This window comes from Squalius cephalus (genome assembly GCF_949319135.1).
Source record: "Squalius cephalus genome assembly, chromosome: 19".
NCBI classification, from domain to species: domain Eukaryota; kingdom Metazoa; phylum Chordata; class Actinopteri; order Cypriniformes; family Leuciscidae; genus Squalius; species Squalius cephalus.
In genome coordinates this window covers 26,888,479-26,900,843 of record NC_137140.1, presented here as the reverse complement: position 1 = coordinate 26,900,843, position 12,365 = coordinate 26,888,479, and the positions used below count along the sequence as shown (strand labels likewise).

Sequence of the window (12,365 nt, the reverse complement as noted above, 5' to 3'; positions counted from 1 at the left end):
CCAGTGACCCAAAGCCTAATTAAAATTCAAGATGAAAAAAAGTTGTACTTTGATCAAATCAAACTTTAATTAGCTCAGATAACCCCAAGCTACCTCCAAAACATTACCAACTGGAGGAATCGAGGACATTCTTTCGGAAAATTCATCATCCACAGGAGATGCGCTAGAGTATGCACAAAGGAGAATGTTTCGGCACAATTAGAATCAGCATTAGAAACAAGCATCAACGGCCATTTTCCACGCAAATCAGCATAAGGTGACTAACCTTTGGTACATTATCATTGTCCGCCCCTTTTGCACAGACCAATGTCAAAGGTCCTGCTAGCCAGAGGTATTGGCAAAATCAAATTCCCCCAACCTTCTGGATCACTTGAGTTGGTGCTAAATAATTGATGTGACCATTGAGACCGGTGGCAGTGGCGGTTGCAGTGATTTGATTTCAGAGCCAGTCTGAATGGGTTCAAGATCTTTACAGACACCCCGTGGAGGGCCAGTGAGAAATGTCAATCGCACCTCATCTATGGACGGGGGCTTCTCTGCTACACAGAGAGAGCGGCAATCTCCAGGCAATCTGCAGCAAGTTCACCATCCACATTTAATGAGACACACACACACACATAAACACACACACACACACACAGCTGAAGTGGTAGAACAAAGAGGCACTCAGTTGTAGCTCTGACAAGTGTCAACTTCACTGCAACAGTGGAACGTAAGAGGATTTCCTTGATAATATGAACGAAAAGAGAGTAAATGACAAAACGGGGATATTATCATCTAATTGACTGCTATGTTTGCGTTACATATTTGCATGTTTGTGAAGATAAAGTCTATGTAAATTGTTATGGTGGTTACTGATTTGATTTGTAGCCACAGAAATCTAGCCAAAACAACTATTGCAGCTTTTGTCATGTTATGTTATTCTCTATATCAGTGTGCACTGTTTCTGAACTCTGAAGTCTTACAGTACGTTTTCTTCCAGGAACAAACATGTCACAATATTCCTCATTTAAATAATTCCCAACCAAGGGATAGGCAAAAAGAAAAGGGGCGAGGCCTGGATGAGTTAGTTAGTAGTGTGTTGAAACTTGCGGTTATGGTAAGGGGCGTGACATTTCCCAAACACGCTTGAAGTGGTTGACCAATCACAACACACTGGTCCAGCTGACCAATCAGAGTACATTGCACTTTTCGTAAAGAGGGGCTTCATAGAGACAGGAACTAAACAGAGCGTTACTGATAGGCTGGTAAGAGAAGTGCTGAAAAAAAAGTAAAATATGTGAAAAATTATGTTTTTTTTTTTTTTTTTTCATATTCAAACATTAAAACCTATTCTAGTAGACCTCAAAAACAAAACCAAGACTTTTTAAAAAGACATAATAGGTCCTCTTTGAAAAGTTTAATATAATAAATAAATTAACTGTGCATTTAATCATAATGAGCAAAGAGCAAAAGCTGTCCGGGTTAAATGTTTTTTCATCTGTTGTGTTGCGAAAGGCCCAATTTATTTTGTATCCCATCACATATGTTGAGATTGTCATACAAATTAAAAAATCTAATGAAATGGAACAGACATGTTGTCTTGCAGATTTATTTCATGTTACTTTATGAAACTTCCATATGTTCTGCTGTGCATCTGACAAACTAGAATTGTCACGCTTGCACGGTTAATTTTTCGGTCTGCGTGATGAGTAACGCCACCCTTGTAATTCTTTTCAGGTATTCAGTCAAATTCTGCACCACCAGACAAGCCGTTCGCAAACACCTGGGATTTGAGCATTCTGACTGGCGGAGGCTAACTTAATCATCTATAATTGGTGGAGCGGTTATCATTTATAGTGACTGACAGCATCGATCTGTCTCAAAGGTAAGCCATCAGGCCTAATAAATAAAGGAAAAGAAACAAGTAGTCACATTCCAAATGAGCAGAAAAACGGCAACATGACACAATGTAAAAAATGAGACCCACATCATATCTTATTGAGGAGCGAGTCTAATCCCCAGAAAGAGAGAGGCTAGATATCGATGTGCATGATATTAAATTTAAAAATCTTGGGACCTTAAATAATTTAAGCGTGAAAGATCACAGAGTATTTGATCTAGTCTCTGTATCAAAACTACATTACACAGGACAAAAACTGTGACAGAGCCTCAAAAAGAGAACTTTACACTGTCTCACAGCAGAAATGTCACAACATGAGGGTTTTCGAGATGCTAGAGGGGTGCTACTGGTGCATGGATTCGCTCTCTAAAGATTTCAGTGAGGCATGTGCTTAGACTGCTCGCACATATGGCAGAATACACACGGATAGGATATTGCATGTAGCTGTGAGAAAAAAAAATCAACCATTTGTTATGATCACATTGTGTGAAAGCTATAGCAAGGGCTATTGTCAAAGCTGTGGCCTTTAGGTTTGCATGCATTACAGTTGTGCTGTATACAAACGATACGTTTCATCAGTAGCCCAAGGCTGTTTATTTGTTGCCTACCGAAGTAACAGAGCTTGTATCACATCAAAGCCAAACAAAAAAAATTCATACATGTTTGTCAGTGACTTGAGTTTGAATTCACTTGCAACATGTCATGTCCTCTCTCAAGCATAGTGTAAATAAAAAAAAACCTCTTAGATGAGATCAAAGAGTGCTGCAACTCAACCAACTATACATCTGATTCATTTGACAATAATAAAAAATTCAACCAACAGCAGGAATTCGATTTGAAACAGCCCGTGATACTCAGCTAGGCTTAGTTCAGTGTGCTTTTTACACACGAAAAGCTTGGATGCATTTTGTCTGATTCCACAGTTCTCAGAAAAGCTCTAGGCAAAATACATGACCAGAGTAGGTTACTAGTTTGTTTCACGATTAAACCTCTGCGATGCAATCACCGAGCCTTGGGGATCTTTTAGCAAAGGACTGCCTCCGGAAACAATGTTTTGTCTGTGCAGATTAACCAGCGGAACATCTCTAGTCCAAATTCTCCTTGAAAGCCCTGTGAATCTCGAGGAGAGAATTCCACCTTTCCAGTCCTCTTCCTCCCTCTGTGTCATCGGGCCTGAGCTTTGGACCAGAGTGTGTCCCTTCCCCTTCAATAAACTACGTTTCAATGGCCATCCAAGTCATGCGCAAGAGCCCGGCTCTGAGCAATGACTAACAAATTTATTGAGGAGTAAGTAATGTTAGGTTTGCTGACATTGGCAAGCCTTGCCACACTCTCAGACTGCAGAGAAAAGCAAAAGATAAATTAAAAGCCTCACACATATATCTTGGTTTTTTTATTGTATGCATTGAATCAATAGCGCTATTTGAAGGTTTATTATGATACAAGACACTTTCCTTTTTCTAAGGAATAGCAGCAGTCTGCTTGAGGTTAGATAGTCGTATCCTTGCTCAGCACTTCCAGTCAAACTTTCTTTTTTGGGCATAATATCTTCTCGGACAGCTCAATTTCTGTTTAGCAAAGAGGTAACACTTTACAAAGAGCCTCTCTGTGTTAAAATGAGTTAATGCAATGGCATTTAGTATACTGAATTAGTGTTTATTTCTACATATACTAATGAATGTTTAAAATTCCAGACAGTTGTGTAAATGAATCAGATGAATGAACAAAGAATTAGTATACTTATGAATTAACGTTAACCTAGATTAATTAATGCTGTACATCTGGTTAATTTGGAAATAATAAAAAATTCAAACTCACAGCAAACAGCAGATATTCAATATAAAATGCTGTTCATTATTAGTCCATGATACCTAATCCAATGTTAAAGCTGTCTTCGCATTCATTACACGTTACTGTTGACAAAGATAAATGAGTCCATGATTTTATAATGTTGCAAAGACAACTATATGAAACACCCTGCATAAAGAATTTCACCTCAATTCTTCATGCATATTTACACCAATCAGTCACAGTGTTTCCTTTGCTTTCAGCCTGTGTAACTGAATTGGCATTAATTCACCACCTCGTGTGTTTATCACCTGCAGGCCTTGTCTAAAAAGTGCTGTCCTAAATTGCCAGTTAGCAGATAAAGGTATTTTGTCATGGGGCAGGATTTGTAATTTCAAGGTATACTAAATTATAAAAATATTAAAGTATGTGAACATTTCAAACAGAAAAAAAAAAAGAAAAACAGCATGTGTATAAATGTGACCGCCTCAAGCTTTGCTCTGTAATAGAATCTTGGACTTTTCCTACATAAATTGAAGGATATAATTCAAATGAGCTGAAGCATTTTAAGGTCAAAGGAATATTAAATTCATGCAGCACTGACATAAATTGTCTGACAAGAAAAAAGAAACTATAGCGCTTTCTACCTGCATGTACTCAAATGCAAAGCAACACTCACACAGGCCAACAGGAAAGGTGTGACTATCCATGTCAACTAACATAAAAAGATGAATGGCTTTTATATGAAATTAGGTTTAGCCTCTTTAAGCACCTTTTCATCCGTGTTCAATGTTTCCACATAGACACAGCACAACTTTTACAGCCCCAGTCCAAAGATGTGTCAATCTCACAAAGCTCAACTCTCAAAACTGCTCTCTCCTTCTCATTCCATCTCCATTTTTGCCTTTCTTTCCTCTCATGCATCACACATTCGACTGTCCCCCTCCAAAACAGATAAGTGCAGAACGCGGAAAAAGCAAACCACGACCACGGAAATTCTCTACGCGGTGCCGATCAGTAAAATTAGCATGACAATACTCACTGTGGGGAGAAGGGGGCAGTCGGAGCGTGGCAAGTCACTCTGTCCGATGAACCTGCACGGGTGGAAGAGCGGGAGAGAGAGAGAAAGAGAGAACAGTCAGCTGTGAAAGCACAGTTAAGAGAAAGGGAGGGGTGACGAAGAGCCGGCACATACAGAAAAACACAAAAAGAATCTGAAACACAGAGGAGAACGAGGATGAAGCCGAACGGTAGGAGAGAAATGGGGAGGCAGCAGAGGGAGGGGAACATGTGATGAGAATAAAAGACACGTGGGAAGATGCTGTACTTTTAAAAGTTCGACAAACGAACAGGAGAGTTTTCTTACTGTTATTCACTCATGTGACACCACTGGGTGAACTAGATACCTTATTTAACCTTGCAGTTTAAGCATAATTGTTTACAGTAGCAATAGAACCAGGCAAATAATGAGCTTCACTGTGATTTGCATGGCAATACAACATGTTTTTGCAGTTTTAATGATTTTTGGGAATGCATTAATGAAATAATTTGCCCAGAAATTTCAATTGCAGCACTGTTACTCACCCTCATGCGATTTGAAATACTTATGCTGTTATACTTTTTGTGAAACACAAGAAATAACTTTTCAAAGAATCTCCACATTTTTTCCATTCAACGACATGTTCATGGTGACCACAGGAAAATGGCAAAAAAGTGCACCATAAAAGTCATCCATATGATTTGTGTACTATATTACAAGTCTTCTGAAGCTGTACAATAGCTCAGTGTGACGAACAGACCAAAATTGAAGTCAATATTAACTTAATCAGACTTTTCAGCTCCGCTGCAGTCCTCAAATCAAATATGGCATCTATGGGGAAGGTTGAACGTCATATGAACCACTTTCATGGTGCTTTTATAGTCCGTTTTGTATGTTCCATGGAAAAATTGAATTTTCATTTGTTGGGTAAAATTGACAAGCTAGTGTTTGTCTCGAACTGCCTTTGATAGAGAACTGATGATCAACATTGCAACACTGCACTGTGAAGCAACTCTCTCCTTTTGGTATCTCTGTTGCTGCCCAATGTCTCATTCTCTCTTTCTTTCCATTCTACTCTCTCAGGGGTGTTTTATCTGCAGAGACAGCCACCAAAAAAAAAAAAAAAAAAAAATATTATATAGTATAATACAACGGATGAATATTACAAAATATGAGATTGAATATTGAATTAGCCAGCTACTTTCTCAAGTAACAGTGTCTAAAAGGTATATGATCACATTTTTACCATTGTTCTGAGAATATTTGTCGGCAAAATTCAGTAATTTCAAAATAAACTGGTTAATATGACTAATATAAAAACTTTGTCACAACTAGCTCAAAACAAACTTAAAATGATGACCTGTGAGTAAGCTGATTTTAAGATTGTTAATTTAAAATTACATCTCACTATAATATTTACAGAGTATTTGATGATAAATGATTTGAACGGACGGTGCAAATAATAAGTCCAAAAACAGTTAGTGGTGACAAACAAAAAAGATGCTTTTTTGCTGTATATTCTAATTAACATTAAAAATGCATAAAAGCATGTTAACATAAACACACTAAAACATAATATTTGTTGTCAATTGGTAAATGCTGATCCGCATGCCTTAAACCATAAAATCTGTGTAAAGATCAAAGGGAACTGGAACATGAATTTACATCCGACTAAAAAAAAACCAAACGCAGAGAGGGACTTTGCCTCCTCATTTCAGGAGTCCACAATGCAACACTGTTCTGTCTGCTTCTCAGATGTGTGTGTCTCTCTCTCCTTCTCTCCTCGAGTGACAAAAGCAAGACCCCATTCCTAATCTGACCCCAAAACAGCAACGAAATCCCCCAGGCCTTATCATCCTCTGCCTGGGCTCTGTTCTCGCTCTTCTTTCATATCCCCTGCCTCTCTTTCTTTCTTTCATTCTCTCCCTCTCTCTCTCTCTCTCTCTCTCCGTCACTCTCCATTGCATCCTCTCTCCCCAGTATAACCTCTTCCTCTGTCTGCTTCTCTCTGTAAACGGCTTTCAGCCGAGCAGAGATTACCTAGACCATGCTCTTCAGAGCAGCTTCAAAAAGGGTGCTCTGGGCTGCCAGCCTGGATAACACCCCCCTCCTCCTTCCACCCGGGTGGAGAGAGGGGAAAGTCACAGGGAGATTGGCTTGGAAAATGTTTGCAGAAGAAAAAAAGAAGAAAAAAAATACAGCGGATGCAGAGGATGTCACACACTTGCTACGCTCACACACAATGTTTGGGAGTGACGAACATATTTACTAGCACGTGCGACTCCTGAATCATTGTTCACACAATAGCTAAAGACGCTTGAAAACGGTCTAAGTGAATGCATAGTCAAGCTTAATTAACTGAATGTTTTTAATGAAATAAATTCAAATATATATATATATTTTTTTACAATTTTAAATAAAATACACAGCAGCTTTGGCATGTACGCTCGGTTGTTATGCAGCGTCATCATTGTTCAGCGTTCTCATTGGTTTGCTTGCATACCGGGGATTTAATGCGCGGGAAGCTGTCCGCGAATCACTCATACTAAATCATCCATTTGCATTATTTCAATGTATTTATATTTTTGCCGCATCAGAGGGATTCCTAAGTGCTGCTATTTAAAGCACGTTGAACTTTGCCGGCTTGCCAGTCTTACTTAATTTTGAACTGCACATGCTGAGGTGATGATTTGCTATTAGAAACAATTCCAAAACACTTTTGACTCGCATTACAGTTTGACACCTCAGTGCATTAACATGATGCATGCTTGATTTATTTGCTGTGAAAAGCATCATATGGGATTCATGAAGAATGCACAAATTGTGAAAATGCTTTGATAATTGCACCTATGGAATTGTGTGGGGGGAAAAAATGGTATTTCCCTGACATTTGTAATATTCGAGTACTAGTAGACTATAGTAGACTGTTATGTTAGGGTTAGGTGTTAATAAGTTGACATGCAGTTGCAAAGATACATCAGTATAATGTCTGTTGGAGGATCCGCAAAATAAAATGTTAGCAGATATTAAGCGAACAGTCTTCTAATACTCTAATGACCGGTAGTTCACATGAGTTTGACAAGTTACTTATAGTTAGTAGAATGTCTAAAGTGGGTCATCAAAATAAAGTGTTACTGAAATTGTTAGTAAATTTCACAAAAAGGAGGGCTTGACATTAACACCCGCCAACCAGCCAAATGTGGGTGGATTTCAGCTGTGGTGTGTAATGCAGTCACTCCTACTAGCCACTTTGGCGGGTTGAATTTTATAATATACATTTTTCAATTGTAGTCTTTTAAAAAGGCATCTGAAATAATAAACTAGGTGCAAATCTAGTGTTGTCTAGTGTTCGATACATAGCGAAACTGAAATATCTGAAACTCTTCCGTAGGATAGCCTGCCCTACACAATACCAGCTGCACGTTCTCGCTCTCTAATCTCTCCGACAGCGAATGACACACAAACTCACGTCCTTTTACTCACGCGTTTCATTTGCACCTGATGGATATTGTTGGTGTTGCAGGGCTTGAATTTCGAGGGATTGCATATATTGAGCATAATTTTACTCATTCCCGCAGATTTTGTGCTCACACCCCAAGTGCGTGCACATAAAGACAAGTATATTGGCTATACAAAACAGTATAATAGGTGCATCCCTCAGGTCTTATAGCGACAGCAGCCTAATAAACTGGCTATCAAATTATAAGATAATATTAAAAATATCTATATGGCAGTTTTTCCCTATGGTATCGATGTCAACATTGTGGCCAGTGAACATGCTGAGTGGGAAAACCACTAGCCATAGCGGCTGGTGAGCAAAAAAGTTAATGGTCAAGCCCTGTATATAAAGCCCTGTATATATGTAAACCCAATGTAAACCTCACAGGACCACCACGTTAATTTTTATTGGAATATTAATAAAACACACCAAGTGAACATGTTAAATTGACATGCCCCCAGAATAAAATGCTTAATTTCTGTGCTACACTTTTTGGAGGCCCAAACCACAGTTCAGAAGTCTAATCCCTTTATATTATTTGATGTGAAATCTTTGATGTGCATCCCTCCCTGTGTAAACCCAATGCCTATTTCTCTGTCACCATGTCCAGCCTGTCTCTGTGTTATGTGAGACACACTCTCTGCCCTCTTGCTCCCCGAGAATGTCCAATTAGAGGAAGGTCGGATCCGGTAGCCATGTGTGAGGCAGCCACTTATTCTGTTACCGTTGGCCGATCCGTCACGCTCCTCTCCAGCTTTCTTTATTTTATTCTTCCTCCCAAAGGGCAGTGGCTAACTCTATCACCGGGACAAATGACCCATCAGTGGCACCATTCATCAGCTTCCTTAGAATCACTCGCTCCGGCCGCAGTCCCACCCTTCCACCCCCTCTAAAACAGAGCTGCCGCTCCCACCGGCTTCCCCACCGAATCTTACGTTGTGTGTGTGTTCGCACGTACGTGGGTGTGAAATCAAAAATCAAAGAATGCGCCTTTGTGCGTGCAGCGCTCGGCTAAACTGCATTATAAATCTCCCCCACATGTGCAAAATAAACACACACGCCATCCAAAATAGAACCACCTCCTTTACCAAACATATATACATAAGCTTTTGTCAAAGCCCTTTGTCTGGTTTTATTTGCTTGTCAGTGTTGTTTTCTTGTTTTATCTCCCTCAGCAGCTATTCTGACGCCCACACCGTCCCAACACCTCCACCCGGGGTGGGAATCTTTACATAAGTGATGAGGAGGAGAGCAAATGAAATGACTGTAATTTGGTCAGGGGCAGCATGTACGTCCTGCCTAATAGAGGGGGCCGTCTTTCCCATTGCTCTGAGACGAGCTAGGTGGGTGCGTTCTTATTAATTAAGACAGTCTCATTACCGCGAGTCCAGGCGTTCCATGAGTGAGGGAAATCGGAATTGAAAAGTCAAGCAAACTGAAAAGGAAAAGACAGCTAAGACATGACAGATGGTCTTTCATCACACAAGGATTTATCGAGAAAAAAAATAAAATCGAAATAAATAAATAATGAGCTTATGGAGAGCAGAACTAGCACATTTTCTCCCTCCTCTCCTTAATTCTGGGCAATTAAAATATTTTTTTTTCCTTCAATAGCACAAAAAGCATATGGGGACATTACTCATTTGGTGCTGTTTTGCCAGTATAGTTTCCATGGCAACCTTAGAGCAAGAAACATGACTCTCTTTGCTGGTAGAAACAGAGTCACTGGTGTAGCCTGTGGTACTCGAGACGTGAACTTTGACTCTTTCCAGCCTCGTTTTAGCAATGAATCTTGTTACGGTACAAAATATCAGACCTGTCTTCCCTGGGAAGCATCATACAAAATATGAAAACACAATACCACCGAAATGAAATGTATTATTATTTTTGTGAATAATCGTGAGCGCCAATTCGGCTTAACCATCATGCATATTTAATTTTTAATATGAAACATCATTCAATATCTCGAACGTACGATCATGTTCTGTGTTTGCGCCAAAGGCTTAAATTCTTGACTTAAGTCATGCAGAAAAAAATATAGAAGAAAACCACGTGCTAAAGATACATGCATATGCCAAAACATGTGAAATTCAATATCTACTGTTGTCAAAGTGATCTACTGATACAGAAAGATATATTTAAGAGATATACATTTTGTGGGAAAATATCATGTTTGCTGAGAGCAAACGAGAGTCAGTGAGAGAAGAATCATAGGTATAAATATAAGACAATGTTAAATCGACACATGCTGTTCAACTCTTCTCTTTATCCAAAGAGGAGAGCAAGAAGGGCTTACGGCCATAAAGACACAACTGTTTTCTCATAGGCCTGAAACATCAGTAGGCATAGAGAGGCATGTGTTTTGTAACAGCATGTGTGAATACACAATGAAGGTTTACACATACAAGAATTCTAAAAATGTGAATGAAATCAAGTCAAAAACAAGTCCAAGCTGCATTTCAACCATAATCCAAAAGCATTTTTTGTGACAGCTAAACACATTTTGATCCAAAAATGTCATTACAGTAATGCAAAAAATATATGAAAAAAATAAAAAATAAAAAATAAATATATATATATATATATATATATATATATATATATATATATATGTGTGTGTGTGTGTGTGTGTGTGTGTGTGTGTGTGTGTGTGTGTGTGTGTATGTATGTATGCATGTATCTATGCAGTGTGTGTATGTATATATATATATATATATATATATATATATTAGAGGTGGGCATAGATTAATTTTTTTAATCTAGATTAATCTAGATTAATTTTGAAATTAATCTAGATTAATCTAGATTAAAATGGCTCATTTGAATTCTGCCGAAGGCATTCAGAGTATGTGTGCTACCCAAATAATGACTATAAAAGTAAGTCTTTGAGAACGGGTTTCTCAAGCCAGGTGGCGCATTAGACCAGGTGCTCATCTCCTGTTTCCAAAATGCATCACAAACTGCTTGAGAAAGCTGTTCTACTCATAGACTGTAAAAGGTTACTACTGTACTGTTACCGTCCGTAGGCAACATTAGGTAGGCCTATGTTATTATCAACTACTATAGGCTATCAATTAGGGATGGGCGATATGGCCTAAAATCCATATTGTGATATACATTGCAGCCTCTTGCGATAACGATATTATAATAAAACCATTTCAGAACAGGTTACACAGACCCTGCTAAACAACTGCTAAATGTTTTTTTTTTTTTTTTTTTTTTGAAAGGGTGTATGTAGTTTTGAGAACATATATTGTGCAAAACTGTAAGTATACAACATAATTTTGCAGATAAATAAAATTTAAGTACACTAGCTGCAGAGACTTAAGTAGGTCTAATGTTTATTATGGCTTGGAGCTTATGAAACCCCAAATTTAAAATTAGAATATTGTCTAACTGATGTCTTTTCAGTTAAAAAGAAACACAACAACGATTCTTAAAATCGGGCGCTTTCAATAAAAAGAGATTATGTGCTACACCACTAAGATATATTGGGAATAATACGCGCGCGCTATGTTTCGTTTTGAATTTGAGGTGGTAGAACGGATTAGTCGTGTGTTAACTTACCGAACTGTTTCACCACACAGTCTACGTCGGACGGCTTAAATACAAACCAAGTCCAAATAATGGATGTTGCACGGATCTTTTACACCAGCTTTCACTTTCAGCCGTGTTTACTTAAGATGACGACGAATATGATGCGTTGCAGCCGGGTGTTCCTCGCGGCCGCGGGTAGATTGCGTCATCATAGCTTGTGTAGCTTGAGCCAGCTCTCAACCCAACTTGGAGAATAGATTAACGGCGATATTTTTTTTATCGCGCGATAAGAGTACGCAGCGCGTTAACGCCGATAACGGCCCACCACTAATATATATATATATATATATATACACTCACCTAAAGGATTATTAGGAACACCTGTTCAATTTCTCATTAATGCAATTATCTAATCAACCAATCACATGGCAGTTGCTTCAATGCATTTAGGGGTGTGGTCCTGGTCAAGACAATCTCCTGAACTCCAAACTGAATGTCAGAATGGGAAAGAAAGGTGATTTAAGCAATTTTGAGCGTGGCATGGTTGTTGGTGCCAGACGGGCCGGTCTGAGTATTTCACAATCTGCTCAGTTACTGGGATTTTCACGCACAACCATTTC

The 12,365-nt window shown here is 38.8% G+C and overlaps 1 protein-coding gene across 1 annotated transcript in view; it reads right to left on the bottom strand.

The window, feature by feature from the left end:
* rbfox3a (RNA binding fox-1 homolog 3a) overlaps nucleotides 1-12,365 on the bottom strand; it is a 347,427-nt gene that overhangs the window by 278,829 nt on the left and 56,233 nt on the right. The window contains exon 4 of the mRNA XM_079851785.1: nucleotides 4,713-4,764. The gene's annotated coding sequence lies outside the window, so the exon portion shown is untranslated. The remainder of the gene's footprint in view (nucleotides 1-4,712; nucleotides 4,765-12,365) is intronic.